The sequence below is a fragment of the Amia ocellicauda genome, unplaced genomic scaffold (assembly GCF_036373705.1).
Source record: "Amia ocellicauda isolate fAmiCal2 unplaced genomic scaffold, fAmiCal2.hap1 HAP1_SCAFFOLD_247, whole genome shotgun sequence".
Taxonomy (NCBI): Eukaryota; Metazoa; Chordata; class Actinopteri; order Amiiformes; family Amiidae; genus Amia; species Amia ocellicauda.
Genome location: NW_027102810.1, coordinates 14,356 through 37,074, shown reverse-complemented (window position 1 = coordinate 37,074; position 22,719 = coordinate 14,356). Strand labels below are relative to the sequence as shown.

At 43.5% G+C, this 22,719-nt stretch overlaps 19 non-coding genes and 1 pseudogene across 19 annotated transcripts; all 20 read left to right on the top strand.

The window, feature by feature from the left end:
* The first annotated feature begins 82 nt into the window (after positions 1-82).
* On the top strand, positions 83-191 carry LOC136726309 (uncharacterized; annotated as a pseudogene).
* A 1,058-nt stretch (positions 192-1,249) lies between these two features.
* LOC136726271 (5S ribosomal RNA) lies at positions 1,250-1,368 on the top strand. Its single transcript, XR_010808089.1, has one exon. It is a non-coding gene; the product is annotated as a 5S ribosomal RNA (ribosomal RNA).
* A 1,066-nt stretch (positions 1,369-2,434) lies between these two features.
* Positions 2,435-2,553, top strand: LOC136726270 (5S ribosomal RNA). Its single transcript, XR_010808088.1, has one exon. It is a non-coding gene; the product is annotated as a 5S ribosomal RNA (ribosomal RNA).
* Positions 2,554-3,608: 1,055 nt separating this feature from the next.
* LOC136726287 (5S ribosomal RNA) lies at positions 3,609-3,727 on the top strand. Its single transcript, XR_010808104.1, has one exon. It is a non-coding gene; the product is annotated as a 5S ribosomal RNA (ribosomal RNA).
* Positions 3,728-4,793: 1,066 nt separating this feature from the next.
* LOC136726282 (5S ribosomal RNA) lies at positions 4,794-4,912 on the top strand. The gene has a single exon (XR_010808099.1). It is a non-coding gene; the product is annotated as a 5S ribosomal RNA (ribosomal RNA).
* Positions 4,913-5,976: 1,064 nt separating this feature from the next.
* Positions 5,977-6,095, top strand: LOC136726298 (5S ribosomal RNA). Its single transcript, XR_010808114.1, has one exon. It is a non-coding gene; the product is annotated as a 5S ribosomal RNA (ribosomal RNA).
* Positions 6,096-7,161: 1,066 nt separating this feature from the next.
* Positions 7,162-7,280, top strand: LOC136726295 (5S ribosomal RNA). Its single transcript, XR_010808111.1, has one exon. It is a non-coding gene; the product is annotated as a 5S ribosomal RNA (ribosomal RNA).
* Positions 7,281-8,345: 1,065 nt separating this feature from the next.
* LOC136726307 (5S ribosomal RNA) lies at positions 8,346-8,464 on the top strand. Its single transcript, XR_010808122.1, has one exon. It is a non-coding gene; the product is annotated as a 5S ribosomal RNA (ribosomal RNA).
* Positions 8,465-9,519: 1,055 nt separating this feature from the next.
* Positions 9,520-9,638, top strand: LOC136726283 (5S ribosomal RNA). Its single transcript, XR_010808100.1, has one exon. It is a non-coding gene; the product is annotated as a 5S ribosomal RNA (ribosomal RNA).
* Positions 9,639-10,693: 1,055 nt separating this feature from the next.
* Positions 10,694-10,812, top strand: LOC136726303 (5S ribosomal RNA). Its single transcript, XR_010808118.1, has one exon. It is a non-coding gene; the product is annotated as a 5S ribosomal RNA (ribosomal RNA).
* Positions 10,813-11,867: 1,055 nt separating this feature from the next.
* Positions 11,868-11,986, top strand: LOC136726289 (5S ribosomal RNA). Its single transcript, XR_010808106.1, has one exon. It is a non-coding gene; the product is annotated as a 5S ribosomal RNA (ribosomal RNA).
* A 1,066-nt stretch (positions 11,987-13,052) lies between these two features.
* On the top strand, positions 13,053-13,171 carry LOC136726306 (5S ribosomal RNA). Its single transcript, XR_010808121.1, has one exon. It is a non-coding gene; the product is annotated as a 5S ribosomal RNA (ribosomal RNA).
* A 1,055-nt stretch (positions 13,172-14,226) lies between these two features.
* Positions 14,227-14,345, top strand: LOC136726297 (5S ribosomal RNA). The gene has a single exon (XR_010808113.1). It is a non-coding gene; the product is annotated as a 5S ribosomal RNA (ribosomal RNA).
* A 1,065-nt stretch (positions 14,346-15,410) lies between these two features.
* Positions 15,411-15,529, top strand: LOC136726304 (5S ribosomal RNA). Its single transcript, XR_010808119.1, has one exon. It is a non-coding gene; the product is annotated as a 5S ribosomal RNA (ribosomal RNA).
* A 1,066-nt stretch (positions 15,530-16,595) lies between these two features.
* On the top strand, positions 16,596-16,714 carry LOC136726294 (5S ribosomal RNA). Its single transcript, XR_010808110.1, has one exon. It is a non-coding gene; the product is annotated as a 5S ribosomal RNA (ribosomal RNA).
* Positions 16,715-17,780: 1,066 nt separating this feature from the next.
* Positions 17,781-17,899, top strand: LOC136726286 (5S ribosomal RNA). Its single transcript, XR_010808103.1, has one exon. It is a non-coding gene; the product is annotated as a 5S ribosomal RNA (ribosomal RNA).
* Positions 17,900-18,954: 1,055 nt separating this feature from the next.
* Positions 18,955-19,073, top strand: LOC136726305 (5S ribosomal RNA). The gene has a single exon (XR_010808120.1). It is a non-coding gene; the product is annotated as a 5S ribosomal RNA (ribosomal RNA).
* Positions 19,074-20,139: 1,066 nt separating this feature from the next.
* On the top strand, positions 20,140-20,258 carry LOC136726285 (5S ribosomal RNA). The gene has a single exon (XR_010808102.1). It is a non-coding gene; the product is annotated as a 5S ribosomal RNA (ribosomal RNA).
* A 1,050-nt stretch (positions 20,259-21,308) lies between these two features.
* LOC136726293 (5S ribosomal RNA) lies at positions 21,309-21,427 on the top strand. The gene has a single exon (XR_010808109.1). It is a non-coding gene; the product is annotated as a 5S ribosomal RNA (ribosomal RNA).
* Positions 21,428-22,493: 1,066 nt separating this feature from the next.
* Positions 22,494-22,612, top strand: LOC136726269 (5S ribosomal RNA). The gene has a single exon (XR_010808087.1). It is a non-coding gene; the product is annotated as a 5S ribosomal RNA (ribosomal RNA).
* The last annotated feature ends 107 nt before the right edge of the window (positions 22,613-22,719 follow it).

The following is a 22,719-nucleotide window of genomic DNA, read 5'->3' as shown; positions in this document are numbered from 1 at the left end:
AGAGACAGTTCATTTGCAAGTATGAGCGGCAGAAACGGATATTGCCTTCCCTTTAAGTAGAGCGTCAGGGACAGCCTCCCTGGCTTACGGCCATACTAGCCTGAATACGCCCGATCTCGGAAGCTAAGCAGGCTCGGGCCTGGTCAGTACTTGAATGGGAGACCGCCTGGGAATACCAGGTGCTGTAAGCTTTTGCATCTTTTACACACCAGAGGGCGACAAATCACGAGTTTTAACTTTGGATACACGCAATTTCATCATTATTTCAGATTTGACTTCCCCGAATACACAGGCATACAATAGATCTTGTTCTCCAACGTAAACGGTCCCTAGTAACTAGGGTACATTCGTAAATAAATTGAGCATCATGGCTAGAAGTGACTAAATGTTGCCTAATCTTTCTCATCGAGAAATGACACAATTACAGCAACACAAAAAGGAACTCCACCGGACAAAGATCAGTGCTCACAAGGAGCCTCATTCAACACACACGGTTCCATTCCCATTCATGCAAAGCACGAAAGTGTAAAACTTGGGAACATACTTGAGAGCAAAGATCACATTCAATCTCATTCAAGGCACGGATGTGAATGCAACGGGATGAAATTACTGAAATGATGCCTGCCCTCGAACTGTGATGATGGACTACCCGACTCGCCAATAATATTGGGTTCTGGTGTATTGAAATACAGGAGCTGCTGGATTTGTGTGTTTTCTTACCCCCTCACCATAGTTTGTCAAATGTTTAAACAACTGAACTTATATTCAAGGTTTGTTTCTCTTCATATGTTTTACTGGTTTACATTTGTCTCAGCAACCTCAGCAAAAATGATTCTTCTACTTTCAAAACAAAATGACAACAGGATGAATGCACACACTTGAAAATACAATACATGCAATGTTATGCATCATAGTGATGCAACCTCCTTTCAGTTTCATACTGCATGTCAATTGAAATCCTTACTGAAATGCACACCTTCTCAAGATTGCGCTTGACTGGCGTGTCAGGCACTCAATTACAGCTGTTTTATCAAGACAATGTGTTCGTTTTGTAATATATAGTTCCGGTCTGGTGTGGCACCCCAGCTAACGCACAACGTTGCCACAACGTTTCGTGTTAGCAGGGACTGTCTGCGGCGCGCTGGTGTGTCCCGGACTTTAGAGTAGAGAGACAGTTCAACTGCAAGTATGAGCGGCAGAAACGGATATTGCCTTCCCTTTAAGTAGAGCGTCAGGGACAGCCTCCCTGGCTTACGGCCATACTAGCCTGAATACGCCCGATCTCGTCCGATCTCGGAAGCTAAGCAGGCTCGGGCCTGGTCAGTACTTGGATGGGAGACCGCCTGGGAATACCAGGTGCTGTAAGCTTTTGCATCTTTTACACACCAGAGGGCGACAAATCACGAGTTTTAACTTTGGATACACGCAATTTCATCATTATTTCAGATTTGACTTCCCCAAATACACAGGCATACAATAGATCTTGTTCTCCAACGTAAACGGTCCCTAGTAACTAGGGTACATTCGTAAATAAATTGAGCATCATGGCTAGAAGTGACTAAATGTTGCCTAATCTATCTCATCGAGAAATGACACAATTACAGCAACACAAAAAGGAACTCCACCGGACAAAGTTCAGTGCTCACAAGGAGCCTCATTCAACACAAACGGTTCCATTCCCATTCATGCAAAGCACGAAAGTGTAAAACTTTGGAACATACTTGAGAGCAAAGATCACATTCAATCTCATTCAAGGCACGGATGTGAATGCAACGGGATGAAATTACTGAAATGATGCCTGCCCTCGAACTGTGATGATGGACTACCCGACTCGCCAATAATATTGGGTTCTGGTGTATTGAAATACAGGAGCTGCTGGATTTGTATGTTTTCTTACCCCCTCACCATACTTTCTCAAATGTTTAAACAACTGAACTTATATTCAAGGTTTGTTTCTCTTCATATGTTTTACTGGTTTACATTTGTCTCAGCAACCTGTTGAATGATTCTTCTGCTTTCAAAACAAAATGACAACAGGATGAATGCACACACTTGAAAATACAATACATGCAATGTTATGCATCATAGTGATGCAACCTCCTTTCAGTTTCATACTGCATGTCAATTGAAATCCTTACTGAAATGCACACCTTCTCAAGATTGCGCTTGACTGGCGTGTCAGGCACTAAATTACAGCTGTTTTATCAAGACAATGTGTTCGTTTTGTAATATATAGTTCCGGTCTGGTGTGGCACCCCAGCTAACGCACAACGTTGCCACAATGTTGCCACAACGTGGCATGTTAGCAGGGACTGTCTGCGGCGCACTGGTGTGTCCCGGGCTTTAGAGTAGAGAGACAGTTCAACTGTAAGTATGAACGGCAGAAACGGATATTGCCTTCCCTTTAAGTAGAGCGTCAGGGACAGCCTCCCTGGCTTACGGCCATACTAGCCTGAATACGCCCGATCTCGTCCGATCTCGGAAGCTAAGCAGGCTCGGGCCTGGTCAGTACTTGGATGGGAGACCGCCTGGGAATACCAGGTGCTGTAAGCTTTTGCATCTTTTACACGCCAGAGGGCGACAAATCACGAGTTTTAACTTTGGATACACGCAATTTCATCATTATTTCAGATTTGACTTCCCCAAATACACAGGCATACAATAGATCTTGTTCTCCAACGTAAACGGTCCCTAGTAACTAGGGTACATTCGTGAATAAATTGAGCATCATGGCTAGAAGTGACTAAATGTTGCCTAATCTTTCTCATCGAGAAATGACACAATTACAGCAACACAAAAAGGAACTCCACCGGACAAAGTTCAGTGCTCACAAGGAGCCTCATTCAACACACACGGTTCCATTCCCATTCATGCAAAGCACGAAAGTGTAAAACTTGGGAACATACTTGAGAGCAAAGATCACATTCAATCTCATTCAAGGCACGGATGTGAATGCAACGGGATGAAATTACTGAAATGATGCCTGCCCTCGAACTGTGATGATGGACTACCCGACTCGCCAATAATATTGGGTTCTGGTGTATTGAAATACAGGAGCTGCTGGATTTGTGTGTTTTCTTACCCCCTCACCATAGTTTGTCAAATGTTTAAACAACTGAACTTATATTCAAGGTTTGTTTCTCTTCATATGTTTTACTGGTTTACATTTGTCTCAGCAACCTGTTGAATGATTCTTCTGCTTTCAAAACAAAATGACAACAGGATGAATGCACACACTTGAAAATACAATACATGCAATGTTATGCATCATAGTGATGCAACCTCCTTTCAGTTTCATACTGCATGTCAATTGAAATCCTTACTGAAATGCACACCTTCTCAAGATTGCGCTTGACTGGCGTGTCAGGCACACAATTACAGCTGTATTATCAAGACAATGTGTTCGTTTTGTAAAATATAGTTCCGGTCTGGTGTGGCACCCCAGCTAACGCACAACGTTGCCACAACGTGGCATGTTAGCAGGGACTGTCTGCGGTGCGCTGGTGTGTCCCGGGCTTTAGAGTAGAGAGACAGTTCAACTGTAAGTATGAACGGCAGAAACGGATATTGCCTTCCCTTTAAGTAGAGCGTCAGGGACAGCCTCCCTGGCTTACGGCCATACTAGCCTGAATACGCCCGATCTCATCAGATCTCGGAAGCCAAGCGGGCTCGGGCCTGGTCAGTACTTGGATGGGAGACCGCCTGGGAATACCAGGTGCTGTAAGCTTTTGCACCTTTTACACACCAGAGGGCGACAAATCACGAGTTTTAACTTTGGATACACGCAATTTCATCATTATTTCAGATTTTACTTCCCCAAATACACAGGCATACAATAGATCTTGTTCTCCAACGTAAACGGTCCCTAGTAACTAGGGTACATTCGTAAATAAATTGAGCATCATGGCTAGAAGTGACTAAATGTTGCCTAATCTTTCTCATCGAGAAATGACACAATTACAGCAACACAAAAAGGAACTCCACCGGACAAAGTTCAGTGCTCACAAGGAGCCTCATTCAACACACACGGTTCCATTCCCATTCATGCAAAGCACGAAAGTGTAAAACTTGGGAACATACTTGAGAGTAAAGATCACATTCAATCTCATTCAAGGCACGGATGTGAATGCAACGGGATGAAATTACTGAAATGATGCCTGCCCTCGAACTGTGATGATGGACTACCCGACTCGCCAATAATATTGGGTTCTGGTGTATTGAAATACAGGAGCTGCTGGATTTGTGTGTTTTCTTACCCCCTCACCATAGTTTGTCAAATGTTTAAACAACTGAACTTATATTCAAGGTTTGTTTCTCTTCATATGTTTTACTGGTTTACATTTGTCTCAGCAACCTGTTGAATGATTCTTCTGCTTTCAAAACAAAATGACAACAGGATGAATGCACACACTTGAAAATACAATACATGCAATGTTATGCATCATAGTGATGCAACCTCCTTTCAGTTTCATACTGCATGTCAATTGAAATCCTTACTGAAATGCACACCTTCTCAAGATTGCGCTTGACTGGCGTGTCAGGCACTCAATTACAGCTGTATTATCAAGACAATGTGTTCGTTTTGTAAAATATAGTTCCGGTCTGGTGTGGCACCCCAGCTAACGCACAACGTTGCCACAACGTTGCCACAACGTGGCGTGTTAGCAGGGACTGTCTGCGGCGCACTGGTGTGTCCCGGGCTTTAGAGTAGAGAGACAGTTCAACTGTAAGTATGATCGGCAGAAACGGATATTGCCTTCCCTTTAAGTAAAGCGTCAGGGACAGCCTCCCTGGCTTACGGCCATACTAGCCTGAATACGCCCGATCTCGTCCGATCTCGGAAGCCAAGCAGGCTTGGGCCTGGTCAGTACTTGGATGGGAGACCGCCTGGGAATACCAGGTGCTGTAAGCTTTTGCACCTTTTACACACCAGAGGGCGACAAATCACGAGTTTTAACTTGGGATACAGACAATTTCATCATTATTTCAGGTTTTACTTCCCCAAATACACAGGCATACAATAGATCTTGTTCTCCAACGTAAACGGTCCCTAGTAACTAGGGTACATTCGTAAATAAATTGAGCATCATGGCTAGAAGTGACTAAATGTTGCCTAATCTTTCTCATCGAGAAATGACACAATTACAGCAACACAAAAAGAACTCCACCGGACAAAGTTCAGTGCTCACAAGGAGCCTCATTCAACACACACGGTTCCATTCCCATTCATGCAAAGCACGAAAGTGTAAAACTTGGGAACATACTTGAGAGCAAAGATCACATTCAATCTCATTCAAGGCACGGATGTGAATGCAACGGGATGAAATTACTGAAATGATGCCTGCCCTCGAACTGTGATGATGGACTACCCGACTCGCCAATAATATTGGGTTCTGGTGTATTGAAATACAGGAGCTGCTGGATTTGTGTGTTTTCTTACCCCTCACCATAGTTTGTCAAATGTTTAAACAACTGAACTTATATTCAAGGTTTGTTTCTCTTCATATGTTTTACTGGTTTACATTTGTCTCAGCAACCTGTTGAATGATTCTTCTGCTTTCAAAACAAAATGACAACAGGATGAATGCACACACTTGAAAATACAATACATGCAATGTTATGCATCATAGTGATGCAACCTCCTTTCAGTTTCATACTGCATGTCAATTGAAATCCTTACTGAAATGCACACCTTCTCAAGATTGCGCTTGACTGGCGTGTCAGGCACTCAATTACAGCTGTTTTATCAAGACAATGTGTTCGTTTTGTAAAATATAGTTCCGGTCTGGTGTGGCACCCCAGCTAACGCACAACGTTGCCACAACGTTGCCACAACGTGGCGTGTTAGCAGGGACTGTCTGCGGCGCACTGGTGTGTCCCGGGCTTTAGAGTAGAGAGACAGTTCAACTGTAAGTATGAACGGCAGAAACGGATATTGCCATCCCTTTAAGTAGAGCGTCAGGGACAGCCTACCTGGCTTACGGCCATACTAGCCTGAATACGCCCGATCTCGTCCGATCTCGGAAGCCAAGCAGTCTCGGGCCTGGTCAGTACTTGGATGGGAGACCGCCTGGGAATACCAGGTGCTGTAAGCTTTTGCACCTTTTACACACCAGAGGGCGACAAATCACGAGTTTTAACTTTGGATACACACAATTTCATCATTATTTCAGATTTTACTTCCCCAAATACACAGGCATACAATAGATCTTGTTCTCCAACGTAAACGGTCCCTAGTAACTAGGGTACATTCGTAAATAAATTGAGCATCATGGCTAGAAGTGACTAAATGTTGCCTAATCTTTCTCATCGAGAAATGACACAATTACAGCAACACAAAAAGGAACTCCACCGGACAAAGTTCAGTGCTCACAAGGAGCCTCATTCAACACACACAGTTCCATTCCCATTCATGCAAAGCACGAAAGTGTAAAACTTGGGAACATACTTGAGAGCAAAGATCACATTCAATCTCATTCAAGGCACGGATGTGAATGCAACGGGATGAAATTACTGAAATGATGCCTGCCCTCGAACTGTGATGATGGACTACCCGACTCGCCAATAATATTGGGTTCTGGTGTATTGAAATACAGGAGCTGCTGGATTTGTGTGTTTTCTTACCCCCTCACCATAGTTTGTCAAATGTTTAAACAACTGAACTTATATTCAAGGTTTGTTTCTCTTCATATGTTTTACTGGTTTACATTTGTCTCAGCAACCTGTTGAATGATTCTTCTGCTTTCAAAACAAAATGACAACAGGATGAATGCACACACTTGAAAATACAATACATGCAATGTTATGCATCATAGTGATGCAACCTCCTTTCAGTTTCATACTGCATGTCAATTGAAATCCTTACTGAAATGCACACCTTCTCAAGATTGCGCTTGACTGGCGTGTCAGGCACTCAATTACAGCTGTATTATCAAGACAATGTGTTCGTTTTGTAAAATATAGTTCCGGTCTAGTGTGGCACCCCAGCTAACGCACAACGTTGCCACAATGTTGCCACAACGTGGCGTGTTAGCAGGGACTGTCTGCGGCGCACTGGTGTGTCCCGGGCTTTAGAGTAGAGAGACAGTTCAACTGTAAGTATGATCGGCAGAAACGGATATTGCCTTCCCTTTAAGTAGAGCGTCAGGGACAGCCTCCCTGGCTCACGGCCATACTAGCCTGAATACGCCCGATCTCGTCCGATCTCGGAAGCCAAGCAGGCTTGGGCCTGGTGAGTACTTGGATGGGAGACCGCCTGGGAATACCAGGTGCTGTAAGCTTTTGCACCTTTTACACACCAGAGGGCGACAAATCACGAGTTTTAACTTTGGATACACACAATTTCATCATTATTTCAGGTTTTACTTCCCCAAATACACAGGCATACAATAGATCTTGTTCTCCAACGTAAACGGTCCCTAGTAACTAGGGTACATTCGTCAATAAATTGAGCATCATGGCTAGAAGTGACTAAATGTTGCCAAATCTTTCTCATCGAGAAATGACACAATTACAGCAACACAAAAAGAACTCCACCGGACAAAGTTCAGTGCTCACAAGGAGCCTCATTCAACACACATGGTTCCATTCCAATTCATGCAAAGCACGAAAGTGTAAAACTTGGGAACATACTTGAGAGCAAAGATCACATTCAATCTCATTCAAGGCACGGATGTGAATGCATCGGGATGAAATTACTGAAATGATGCCTGCCCTCGAACTGTGATGATGGACTACCCGACTCGCCAATAATATTGGGTTCTGGTGTATTGAAATACAGGAGCTGCTGGATTTGTGTGTTTTCTTACCCCCTCACCATAGTTTGTCAAATGTTTAAACAACTGAACTTATATTCAAGGTTTGTTTCTCTTCATATGTTTTACTGGTTTACATTTGTCTCAGCAACCTGTTGAATGATTCTTCTGCTTTCAAAACAAAATGACAACAGGATGAATGCACACACTTGAAAATACAATACATGCAATGTTATGCATCATAGTGATGCAACCTCCTTTCAGTTTCATACTGCATGTCAATTGATATCCTTACTGAAATGCACACCTTCTCAAGATTGCGCTTGACTGGCGTGTCAGGCACTCAATTACAGCTGTTTTATCAAGACAATGTGATCGTTTTGTAAAATATAGTTCCGGTCTGGTGTGGCACCCCAGCTAATGCACAACTTTGCCACAACGTTGCCACAACGTGGCGTGTTAGCAGGGACTTTCTGCGACACGCTGGTATGTCCCGGGCTTTAGAGTAGAGAGACAGTTCAACTGTAAGTATGAACGGCAGAAACGGATATTGCCTTCCCTTTAAGTAGAGCGTCAGGGAAAGTCTCACTTGCTTACGGCCATACTAGCCTGAATACGCCCGATCTCGTCCGATCTCGGAAGCCAAGCAGGCTCGGGCTTGGTCAGTACTTGAATAGGAGACCGCCTGGGAATACCAGGTGCTTTAAGCTTTTGCACCTTTGACACACCAGAGGGTGACAAATCACGATTTTTAACTTTGGATACACACAATTTCATCATTATTTCAGATTTGACTTCCCCAAATACACAGGCATACAATACATTTTGTTCTCCAACGTAAACGGTCCCTAGTAACTAGGGTACATTCGTAAATAAATTGAGCATCATGGCTAGAAGTGACTAAATGTTGCCTAATCTTTCTCATCAAGAAATGACACAATTACAGCAACACAAAAAGGAACTCCACCGGACAAAGTTCAGTGCTCACAAGGAGCCTCATTCAACACACACGGTTCCATTCCCATTCATGCAAAGCACGAAAGTGTAAAACTTGGGAACATACTTGAGAGCAAAGATCACATTCAATCTCATTCAAGGCACGGATGTGAATGCAACGGGATGAAATTACTGAAATGATGCCTGCCCTCGAACTGTGATGATGGACTACCCGACTCGCCAATAATATTGGGTTCTGGTGTATTGAAATACAGGAGCTGCTGGATTTGTGTGTTTTCTTACCCCCTCACCATAGTTTGTCAAATGTTTAAACAACTGAACTTATATTCAAGGTTTGTTTCTCTTCATATGTTTTACTGGTTTACATTTGTCTCAGCAACCTGTTGAATGATTCTTCTGCTTTCAAAACAAAATGACAACAGGATGAATGCACACACTTGAAAATACAATACATGCAATGTTATGCATCATAGTGATGCAACCTCCTTTCAGTTTCATACTGCATGTCAATTGAAATCCTTACTGAAATGCACACCTTCTCAAGATTGCGCTTGACTGGCGTGTCAGGCACTCAATTACAGCTGTATTATCAAGACAATGTGTTCGTTTTGTAAAATATAGTTCCGGTCTGGTGTGGCACCCCAGCTAACGCACAACGTTGCCACAACGTTTCGTGTTAGCAGGGACTGTCTGCGGCGCGCTGGTGTGTCCCGGGCTTTAGAGTAGAGAGACAGTTCAACTGTAAGTATGAACGGCAGAAACGGATATTGCCTTCCCTTTAAGTAGAGCGTCAGGGACAGCCTCCCTGGCTTACGGCCATACTAGCCTGAATACGCCCGATCTCGTCCGATCTCGGAAGTTAAGCAGGCTCGGGCCTGGTCAGTACTTGGATGGGAGACTGCCTGGGAATACCAGGTGCTGTAAGCTTTTGCATCTTTTACACACCAGAGGGCGACAAATCACGAGTTTTAACTTTGGATACACGCAATTTCATCATTATTTCAGATTTGACTTCCCCAAATACACAGGCATACAATAGATCTTGTTCTCCAACGTAAACGGTCCCTAGTAACTAGGGTACATTCGTAAATAATTTGAGCATCATGGCTAGAATTGACTAAATGTTGCCTAATCTTTCTCATCAAGAAATGACACAATTACAGCAACACAAAAAGGAACTCCACCGGACAAAGTTCAGTGCTCACAAGGAGCCTCATTCAACACACACGGTTCCATTCCCATTCATGCAAAGTACGAAAGTGTAAAACTTGGGAACATACTTGAGAGCAAAGATCACATTCAATCTCATTCAAGGCACGGATGTGAATGCAACGGGATGAAATTACTGAAATGATGCCTGCCCTCGAACTGTGATGATGGACTACCCGACTCGCCAATAATATTGGGTTCTGGTGTATTGAAATACAGGAGCTGCTGGATTTGTGTGTTTTCTTACCCCCTCACCATAGTTTGTCAAATGTTTAAACAACTGAACTTATATTCAAGGTTTGTTTCTCTTCATATGTTTTACTGGTTTACATTTGTCTCAGCAACCTGTTGAATGATTCTTCTGCTTTCAAAACAAAATGACAACAGGATGAATGCACACACTTGAAAATACAATACATGCAATGTTATGCATCATAGTGATGCAACCTCCTTTCAGTTTCATACTGCATGTCAATTGAAATCCTTACTGAAATGCACACCTTCTCAAGATTGCGCTTGACTGGCGTGTCAGGCACTCAATTACAGCTGTATTATCAAGACAATGTGTTCGTTTTGTAAAATATAGTTCCGGTCTGGTGTGGCACCCCAACTAACGCACAACGTTGCCACAACGTTTCGTGTTAGCAGGGACTGTCTGCGGCGCGCTGGTGTGTCCCGGGCATTAGAGTAGAGAGACAGTTCAACTGTAAGTATGAACGGCAGAAACGGATATTGCCTTCCCTTTAAGTAGAGCGTCAGGGACAGCCTCCCTGGCTTACGGCCATACTAGCCTGAATACGCCCGATCTTGTCCGATCTCGGAAGTTAAGCAGGCTCGGGCCTGGTCAGTACTTGGATGGGAGACTGCCTTGGAATACCAGGTGCTGTAAGCTTTTGCATCTTTTACACACCAGAGGGCGACAAATCACGAGTTTTAACTTTGGATACACGCAATTTCATCATTATTTCAGATTTGACTTCCCCAAATACACAGGCATACAATAGATCTTGTTCTCCAACGTAAACGGTCCCTAGTAACTAGGATACATTCGTCAATAAATTGAGCATCATGGCTAGAAGTGACTAAATGTTGCCTAATCTTTCTCATCAAGAAATGACACAATTACAGCAACAAAAAAGGAACTCCACCGGACAAAGTTCAGTGCTCACAAGGAGCATCATTCAACACACACGGTTCCATTCCCATTCATGCAAACCACGAAAGTGTAAAACTTGGGTACGTACTTGAGAGTAAAGATAACATTCAATCTCATTCAAGGCACGCATGTGAATGCAACGGGATGAAATTACTGAAATGATGCCTGCCCTCGAACTGTGATGATGGACTACCCGACTCGCCAATAATATTGGGATCTGGTGTATTGAAATACAGGAGCTGCTGGATTTGTGTGTTTTCTTACCCCCTCACCATAGTTTGTCAAATGTTTAAACAACTGAACTTATATTCAAGGTTTGTTTCTCTTCATATGTTTTACTGGTTTACATTTGTCTCAGCAACCTGTTGAATGATTCTTCTGCTTTCAAAACAAAATGACAACAGGATGAATGCACACACTTGAAAATACAATACATGCAATGTTATGCATCATAGTGATGCAACCTCCTTTCAGTTTCATACTGCATGTCAATTGAAATCCTTACTGAAATGCACACCTTCTCAAGATTGCGCTTGACTGGCGTGTCAGGCATTCAATTACAGCTGTTTTATCAAGACAAATGTGTTCGTTTTGTAAAATATAGTTCCGGTCTGGTGTGGCACCCCAGCTAACGCACAACGTTGCCACAACGTGGCATGTTAGCAGGGACTGTCTGCGGCGCGCTGGTGTGTCCCGGGCTTTAGAGTAGAGAGACAGTTCAACTGTAAGTATGAACGGCAGAAACGGATATTGCCTTCCCTTTGAGTAGAGTGTCAGGGACAGCCTCCCTGGCTTACGGCCATACTAGCCTGAATACGCCCGATCTCGTCCGATCTCGGAAGCTAAGCAGGCTCGGGCCTGGTCAGTACTTGGATGGGAGACTGCCTGGGAATACCAGGTGCTGTAAGCTTTTGCATCTTTTACACACCAGAGGGCGACAAATCACGAGTTTTAACTTTGGATACACGCAATTTCATCATTATTTCAGATTTGACTTCCCCAAATACACAGGCATACAATAGATCTTGTTCTCCAACGTAAACGGTCCCTAGTAACTAGGGTACATTCGTAAATAAATTGAGCATCATGGCTAGAATTGACTAATTGTTGCCTAATCTTTCTCATCGAGAAATGACACAATTACAGCAACACAAAAAGGAACTCCACCGGACAAAGATCAGTGCTCACAAGGAGCCTCATTCAACACACACGGTTCCATTCCCATTCATGCAAAGCACGAAAGTGTAAAACTTGGGAACATACTTGATAGCAAAGATCACATTCAATCTCATTCAAGGCACGGATGTGAATGCAACGGGGTGAAATTACTGAAATGATGCCTGCCCTCGAACTGTGATGATGGACTACCCGACTCGCCAATAATATTGGGTTCTGGTGTATTGAAATACAGGAGCTGCTGGATTTGTGTGTTTTCTTACCCCCTCACCATAGTTTGTCAAATGTTTAAACAACTGAACTTATATTCAAGGTTTGTTTCTCTTCATATGTTTTACTGGTTTACATTTGTCTCAGCAACCTGTTGAATGATTCTTCTGCTTTCAAAACAAAATGACAACAGGATGAATGCACACACTTGAAAATACAATACATGCAATGTTATGCATCATAGTGATGCAACCTCCTTTCAGTTTCATACTGCATGTCAATTGAAATCCTTACTGAAATGCACACCTTCTCAAGATTGCGCTTGACTGGCGTGTCAGGCACTCAATTACAGCTGTTTTATCAAGAGAATGTGTTCGTTTTGTAATATATAGTTCCGGTCTGGTGTGGCACCCCAGCTAACGCACAACGTTGCCACAATGTTGCCACAACGTGGCGTGTTAGCAGGGACTGTCTGCGGCGCGCTGGTGTGTCCCGGGCTTTAGAGTAGAGAGACAGTTCAACTGTAAGTATGAACGGCAGAAACGGATATTGCCTTCCCTTTAAGTAGAGCGTCAGGGACAGCCTTCCTGGCTTACGGCCATACTAGCCTGAATACGCCCGATCTCGTCCGATCTCGGAAGTCAAGCAGGCTCGTTCCTGGTCAGTACTTGGATGGGAGACCGCCTGGGAATACCTGGTGCTGAAAGCTTTTGCATCTTTTACACACCAGAGGGCGACAAATCACGAGTTTTAACTTTGGATACACGCAATTTCATCATTATTTCAGATTTGACTTCCCCAAATACATAGGCATACAATAGATCTTGTTCTCCAACGTAAACGGTCCCTAGTAACTAGGGTACATTCGTAAATAAATTGAGCATCATGGCTAGAAGTGACTAAATGTTGCCTAATCTTTCTCATCGAGAAATGACACAATTACAGCAACACAAAAAAGAACTCCACCGGACAAAGTTCAGTGCTCACAAGGAGCCTCATTCAACACACACGGTTCCATTCCCATTCATGCAATGCACGAAAGTGTAAAACTTGGGAACATACTTGAGAGCAAAGATCACATTCAATCTCATTCAAGGCACGGATGTGAATGCAACGGGATGAAATTACTGAAATGATGCCTGCCCTCGAACTGTGAAGATGGACTACCCGACTCGCCAATAATATTGGGTTCTGGTGTATTGAAATACAGGAGCTGCTGGATTTGTGTGTTTTCTAACCCCCTCACCATAGTTTGTCAAATGTTTAAACAACTGAACTTATATTCAAGGTTTGTTTCTCTTCATATGTTTTACTGGTTTACATTTGTCTCAGCAACCTGTTGAATGATTCTTCTGCTTTCAAAACAAAATGACAACAGGATGAATGCACACACTTGAAAATACAATACATGCAATGTTATGCATCATAGTGATGCAACCTCCTTTCAGTTTCATACTGCATGTCAATTGAAATCCTTACTGAAATGCACACCTTCTCAAGATTGCGCTTGACTGGCGTGTCAGGCACTCAATTACAGCTGTTTTATCAAGACAATGTGTTCGTTTTGTAATATATAGTTCCGGTCTGGTGTGGCACCCCAGCTAACGCACAACGTTGCCACAACGTGGCGTGTTAGCAGGGACTGTCTGCGGCGCGCTGGTGTGTCCCGGACTTTAGAGTAGAGAGACAGTTCAACTGCAAGTATGAGCAGCAGAAACGGATATTGCCTTCCCTTTAAGTAGAGCGTCACGGACAGCCTCCCTGGCTTACGGCCATACTAGCCTGAATACGCCCGATATCGTCCGATCTCGGAAGCTAAGCAGGCTCGGGCCTGGTCAGTACTTGGATGGGAGACCGCCTGGGAATACCAGGTGCTGTAAGCTTTTGCATCTTTTACACACCAGAGGGCGACAAATCACGAGTTTTAACTTTGGATACACGCAATTTCATCATTATTTCAGATTTGACTTCCCCAAATACACAGGCATAAAATAGATCTTGTTCTCCAACGTAAACGGTCCCTAGTAACTAGGGTACATTCGTAAATAAATTGAGCATCATGGCTAGAAGTGACTAAATGTTGCCTAATCTTTCTCATCGAGAAATGACACAATTACAGCAACACAAAAAGGAACTCCACCGGACAAAGTTCAGTGCTCACAAGGAGCCTCATTCAACACACACGGTTCCATTCCCATTCATGCAAAGCACGAAAGTGTAAAACTTGGGAACATACTTGAGAGCAAAGATCACATTCAATCTCATTCAAGGCACGGATGTGAATGCAACGGGATGAAATTACTGAAATGATGCCTGCCCTCGAACTGTGATGATGGACTACCCGACTCGCCAATAATATTGGGTTCTGGTGTATTGAAATACAGGAGCTGCTGGATTTGTGTGTTTTCTTACCCCTCACCATAGTTTGTCAAATGTTTAAACAACTGAACTTATATTCAAGGTTTGTTTCTCTTCATATGTTTTACTGGTTTACATTTGTCTCAGCAACCTGTTGAATGATTCTTCTGCTTTCAAAGCAAAATGACAACAGGATGAATGCACACACTTGAAAATACAATACATGCAATGTTATGCATCATAGTGATGCAACCTCCTTTCAGTTTCATACTGCATGTCAATTGAAATCCTTACTGAAATGCACACCTTCTCAAGATTGCGCTTGACTGGCGTGTCAGGCACTCAATTACAGCTGTTTTATCAAGAGAATGTGTTCGTTTTGTAATATATAGTTCCGGTCTGGTGTGGCACCCCAGCTAACGCACAACGTTGCCACAATGTTGCCACAACGTGGCGTGTTAGCAGGGACTGTCTGCGGCGTGCTGGTGTGTCCCGGGCTTTAGAGTAGAGAGACAGTTCAACTGTAAGTATGAACGGCAGAAACGGATATTGCCTTCCCATTAAGTAGAGCGTCAGGGACAGCCTTCCTGGCTTACGGCCATACTAGCCTGAATACGCCCGATCTCGTCCGATCTCGGAAGCTAAGCAGGCTCGTTCCTGGTCAGTACTTGGATGGGAGACTGCCTGGGAATACCAGGTGCTGTAAGCTTTTGCATCTTTTACACACCAGAGGGCGACAAATCACGAGTTTTAACTTTGGATACACGCAATTTCATCATTATTTCAGATTTGACTTCCCCAAATACACAGGCATACAATAGATCTTGTTCTCCAACGTAAACGGTCCCTAGTAACTAGGGTACATTCGTAAATAAATTGAGCATCATGGCTAGAAGTGACTAAATGTTGCCTAATCTTTCTCATCGAGAAATGACACAATTACAGCAACACAAAAAGGAACTCCACCGGACAAAGTTCAGTGCTCACAAGGAGCCTCATTCAACACACACGGTTCCATTCCCATTCATGCAAAGCACGAAAGTGTAAAACTTGGGAACATACTTGAGAGCAAAGATCACATTCAATCTCATTCAAGGCACGGATGTGAATGCAACGGGATGAAATTACTGAAATGATGCCTGCCCTCGAACTGTGATGATGGACTACCCGACTCGCCAATAATATTGGGTTCTGGTGTATTGAAATACAGGAGCTGCTGGATTTGTGTGTTTTCTTACCCCCTCACCATAGTTTGTCAAATGTTTAAACAACTGAACTTATATTCAAGGTTTGTTTCTCTTCATATGTTTTACTGGTTTACATTTGTCTCAGCAACCTGTTGAATGATTCTTCTGCTTTCAAAACAAAATGACAACAGGATGAATGCACACACTTGAAAATACAATACATGCAATGTTATGCATCATAGTGATGCAACCTCCTTTCAGTTTCATACTGCATGTCAATTGAAATCCTTACTGAAATGCACACCTTCTCAAGATTGCGCTTGACTGGCGTGTCAGGCACTCAATTACAGCTGTTTTATCAAGACAATGTGTTCGTTTTGTAATATATAGTTCCGGTCTGGTGTGGCACCCCAGCTAACGCACAACGTTGCCACAACGCTGCCACAACGTGGCGTGTTAGCAGGGACTGTCTGCGGCGCGCAGGTGTGTCCCGGGCTTTAGAGTAGAGAGACAGTTCAACTGTAAGTATGAACGGCAGAAACGGATATTGCCTTCCCTTTAAGTAGAGCGTCAGGGACAGCCTCCCTGGCTTACGGCCATACTAGCCTGAATACGCCCAATCTCGTCCGATCTCGGAAGCTAAGCAGGCTCGGGCCTGGTCAGTACTTGGATGGGAGACCGCCTGGGAATACCAGGTGCTGTAAGCTTTTGCATCTTTTACACACCAGAGGGCGACAAATCACGAGTTTTAACTTTGGATACACGCAATTTCATCATTATTTCAGATTTGACTTCCCCAAATACACAGGCATACAATAGATCTTGTTCTCCAATGTAAACGGTCCCTAGTAACTAGGGTACATTCGTAAATAAATTGAGCATCATGGCTAGAAGTGACTAAATGTTGCCTAATCTTTCTCATCGAGAAATGACACAATTACAGCAACACAAAAAGGAACTCCACCGGACGAAGTTCAGTGCTCACAAGGAGCCTAATTCAACACACACGGTTCCATTCCCATTCATGCAAAGCACGAAAGTGTAAAACTTGGGAACATACTTGAGAGCAAAGATCACATTCAATCTCATTCAAGGCACGGATGTGAATGCAACGGGATGAAATTACTGAAATGATGCCTGCCCTCGAACTGTGATGATGGACTACCCGACTCGCCAATAATATTGGGTTCTGGTGTATTGAAATACAGGAGCTGCTGGATTTGTGTGTTTTCTTACCCCCTCACCATAGTTTGTCAAATGTTTAAACAACTGAACTTATATTCAAGGTTTGTTTCTCTTCATATGTTTTACTGGTTTACATTTGTCTCAGCAACCTGTTGAATGATTCTTCTGCTTTCAAAACAAAATGACAACAGGATGAATGCACACACTTGTAAATACAATACATGCAATGTTATGCATCATAGTGATGCAACCTCCTTTCAGTTTCATACTGCATGTCAATTGAAATCCTTACTGAAATGCACACCTTCTCAAGATTGCGCTTGACTGGCGTGTCAGGCACTCAATTACAGCTGTTTTACCAAGACAATGTGTTCGTTTTGTAATATATAGTTCCGGTCTGGTGTGGCACCCCAGCTAACGCACAACGTTGCCACAATGTTGCCACAACGTGGCGTGTTAGCAGGGACTGTCTGCGGCGCGCTGGTGTGTCCCGGGCTTTAGAGTAGAGAGACAGTTCAACTGTAAGTATGAACGGCAGAAACGGATATTGCCTTCCCTTTAAGTAGAGCGTCAGGGACAGCATTCCTGGCTTACGGCCATACTAGCCTGAATACGCCTGATCTCGTCCGATCTCGGAAGCTAAGCAGGCTCGGGCCTGGTCAGTACTTGGATGGGAGACCGCCTGGGAATACCAGGTGCTGTAAGCTTTTGCATCTTTTACACACCAGAGGGCGACATATCACGAGTTTTAACTTTGGATACACGCAATTTCATCATTATTTCAGATTTGACTTCCCCAAATACACAGGCATACAATAGATCTTGTTCTCCAATGTAAACGGTCCCTAGTAACTAGGGTACATTCATAAATAAATTGAGCATCATGGCTAGAAGTGACTAAATGTTGCCTAATCTTTCTCATCGAGAAATGACACAATCACAGCAACACAAAAAGGAACTCCACCGGACAAAGTTCAGTGCTCACAAGGAGCCTCATTCAACACACACGGTTCCATTCCCATTCATGCAAAGCACGAAAGTGTAAAACTTGGGAACATACTTGAGAGCAAAGATCACATTCAATCTCATTCAAGGCACGGATGTGAATGCAACAAGATGAAATTACTGAAATGATGCCTGCCCTCGAACTGTGATGATGGACTACCCGACTCGCCAATAATATTGGGTTCTGGTGTATTGAAATACAGGAGCTGCTGGATTTGTGTGTTTTCTTACCCCCTCACCATAGTTTGTCAAATGTTTAAACAACTGAACTTATATTCAAGGTTTGTTTCTCTTCATATGTTTTACTGGTTTACATTTGTCTCAGCAACCTGTTGAATGATTCATCTGCTTTCAAAACAAAATGACAACAGGATGAATGCACACACTTGAAAATACACTACATGCAATGTTATGCATCATAGTGATGCAACCTCCTTTCAGTTTCATACTGCATGTCAATTGAAATCCTTACTGAAATGCACACCTTCTCAAGATTGCGCTTGACTGGCGTGACAGGCACTCAATTACAGCTGTTTTATCAAGACAATGTGTTCGTTTTGTAAAATATAGTTCCGGTCTGGTGTGGCACCCCAGCTAACGCACAACGTTGCCACAACGTGGCGTGTTAGCAGGGACAGTCTGCGGCGCGCTGGTGTGTCCCGGGCTTTAGAGTAGAGAGACAGTTCAACTGTAAGTATGAACGGCAGAAACGGATATTGCCTTCCCTTTAAGTAGAGCGTCAGGAACAGCCTCCCTGGCTTATGGCCATTCTAGCCTGAATACGCCCGATCTCGTCCGATCTCGGAAGCCAAGCAGGCTCGGGCCTGGTCAGCACTTGGATGGGAGACCGCCTGGGAATACCAGGTGCTGTAAGCTTTTGCACCTTTTACACACCAGAGGGCGACAAATCACGAGTTTTAACTTTGGATACACACAATTTCATCATTATTTCAGATTTGACTTCCCCAAATACACAGGCATACAATAGATCTTGTTCTCCAACGTAAACGGTCCCTAGTAACTAGGGTACATTCGTAACTAAATTGAGCATCATGGCTAGAAGTGACTAAATGTTGCCTAATCTTTCTCATCAAGAAATGACACAATTACAGCAACACAAAAAGGAACTCCACCGGACAAAGTTCAGTGCTCACAAGGAGCCTCATTCAACACACACGGTTCCATTCCCATTCATGCAAAGCAAGAAAGTGTAAAACTTGGGAACATACTTGAGAGCAAAGATCACATTCAATCTCATTCAAGGCACGGATGTGAATGCAACGGGATGAAATTACTGAAATGATGCCTGCCCTCGAACTGTGATGATGGACTACCCGACTCGCCATTCATGTTGGGTTCTGGTGTATTGAAATACAGGAGCTGCTGGATTTGTATGTTTTCTTACCCCCTCACCATAGTTTGTCAAATGTTTAAACAACTGAACTTATATTCAAGGTTTGTTTCTCTTCATATGTTTTACTGGTTTACATTTGTCTCAGCAACCTGTTGAATGATTCTTCTGCTTTCAAAACAAAATGACAACAGGATGAATGCACACACTTGAAAATACAATACATGCAATGTTATGCATCATAGTGATGCAACCTCCTTTCAGTTTCATACTGCATGTCAATTGAAATCCTTACTGAAATGCACACCTTGTCAAGATTGCGCTTGACTCGCGTGTCAGGCACTCAATTACAGCTGTTTTATCAAGACAATGTGTTCGTTTTGTAATATATAGTTCCGGTCTGGTGTGGCACCCCAGCTAACGCACAACGTTGCCACAATGTTGCCACAACGTGGCGTGTTAGCAGGGACTGTCTGCGGCGCGCTGGTGTGTCCCGGGCTTTAGAGTAGAGAGACAGTTCAACTGTAAGTATGAACGGCAGAAACGGATATTGCCTTCCCTTTAAGTAGAGCGTCAGGGACAGCCTCCCTGGCTTACGGCCATACTAGCCTGAATACGCCCGATCTCGTCCGATCTCGGAAGCCAAGCAGGCTCGGGCCTGGTCAGTACTTGGATGGGAGACCGCCTGGGAATACCAGGTGCTGTAAGCTTTTGCATCTTTTACACACCAGAGGGCGACAAATCACGAGTTTTAACTTTGGATACACGCAATTTCATCATTATTTCAGATTTGACTTCCCCAAATACACAGGCATACAATAGATCTTGTTCTCCAACGTAAACGGTCCCTAGTAACTAGGGTACATTCGTAAATAAATTGAGCATCATGGCTAGAAGTGACTAAATGTTGCCTAATCTTTCTCATCGAGAAATGACACAATTACAGCAACACAAAAAGGAACTCCACCGGACAAAGTTCAGTGCTCACAAGGAGCCTCATTCAACACACACGGTTCCATTCCCATTCATGCAAAGCACGAAAGTGTAAAACTTGGGAACATACTTGAGAGCAAAGATCACATTCAATCTCATTCAAGGCACGGATGTGAATGCAACGGGATGAAATTACTGAAATGATGCCTGCCCTCGAACTGTGATGATGGACTACCCGACTCGCCAATAATATTGGGTTCTGGTGTATTGAAATACAGGAGCTGCTGGATTTGTGTGTTTTCTTACCCCCTCACCATAGTTTGTCAAATGTTTAAACAACTGAACTTATATTCAAGGTTTGTTTCTCTTCATATGTTTTACTGGTTTACATTTGTCTCAGCAACCTGTTGAATGATTCTTCTGCTTTCAAAACAAAATGACAACAGGATGAATGCACACACTTGAAAATACAATACATGCAATGTTATGCATCATAGTGATGCAACCTCCTTTCAGTTTCATACTGCATGTCAATTGAAATCCTTACTGAAATGCACACCTTCTCAAGATTGCGCTTGAATGGCGTGTCAGGCACTCAATTACAGCTGTTTTATCAAGACAATGTGTTCGTTTTGTAATACATAGGTCTGGTGTGGCACCCCAGCTAACGCACAACGTTGCCACAACGTTTCGTGTTAGCAGGGACTGTCTGCGGCGTGCTGGTGTGTCCCGGACTTTAGAGTAGAGAGACAGTTCAACTGTAAGTATGAGCGGCAGAAACGGATATTGCCTTCCCTTTAAGTAGAGCGTCAGGGACAGCCTCCCTGGCTTACGGCCATACTAGCCTGAATACGCCCGATCTCGTCCGATCTCGGAAACTAAGCAGGCTCGGGCCTGGTCAGTACTTGGATGGGAGACCGCCTGGGAATACCAGGTGCTGTAAGCTTTTGCATCTTTTACACACCAGAGGGCGACAAATCACGAGTTTTAACTTTGGATACACGCAATTTCATCATTATTTCAGATTTGACTTCCCCAAATACACAGGCATACAATAGATCTTGTTCTCCAATGTAAACGGTCCCTAGTAACTAGGGTACATTCGTAAATAAATTGAGCATCATGGCTAGAAGTGACTAAATGTTGCCTAATCTTTCTCATCGAGAAATGACACAATTACAGCAACACAAAAAGGAACTCCACCGGACAAAGTTCAGTGCTCACAAGGAGCCTCATTCAACACACACGGTTCCATTCCCATTCATGCAAAGCACGAAAGTGTAAAACTTGGGAACATACTTGAGAGCAAAGATCACATTCAATCTCATTCAAGGCACGGATGTGAATGCAACGGGATGAAATTACTGAAATGATGCCTGCCCTCGAACTGTGATGATGGACTACCCGACTCGCCAATAATATTGGGTTCTGGTGTATTGAAATACAGGAGCTGCTGGATTTGTGTGTTTTCTTACCCCCTCACCATAGTTTGTCAAATGTTTAAACAACTGAACTTATATTCAAGGTTTGTTTCTCTTCATATGTTTTACTGGTTTACATTTGTCTCAGCAACCTGTTGAATGATTCTTCTGCTTTCAAAACAAAATGACAACAGGATGAATGCACACACTTGTAAAAACAATACATGCAATGTTATGCATCATAGTGATGCAACCTCCTTTCAGTTTCATACTGCATGTCAATTGAAATCCTTACTGAAATGCACACCTTCTCAAGATTGCGCTTGACTGGCGTGTCAGGCACTCAATTACAGCTGTTTTATCAAGACAATGTGTTCGTTTTGTAATATATAGTTCCGGTCTGGTGTGGCACCCCAGCTAACGCACAACGTTGCCACAATGTTGCCACAACGTGGCGTGTTAGCAGGGACTGTCTGCGGCGCGCTGGTGTGTCCCGGGCTTTAGAGTAGAGAGACAGTTCAACTGTAAGTATGAACGGCAGAAACGGATATTGCCTTCCCTTTAAGTAGAGCGTCAGGGACAGCATTCCTAGCTTACGGCCATACTAGCCTGAATACGCCCGATCTCGTCCGATCTCGGAAGCTAAGCAGGCTCGGGCCTGGTCAGTACTTGGATGGGAGACCGCCTGGGAATACCAGGTGCTGTAAGCTTTTGCATCTTTTACACACCAGAGGGCGACATATCACGAGTTTTAACTTTGGATACACGCAATTTCATCATTATTTCAGATTTGACTTCCCCAAATACACAGGCATAC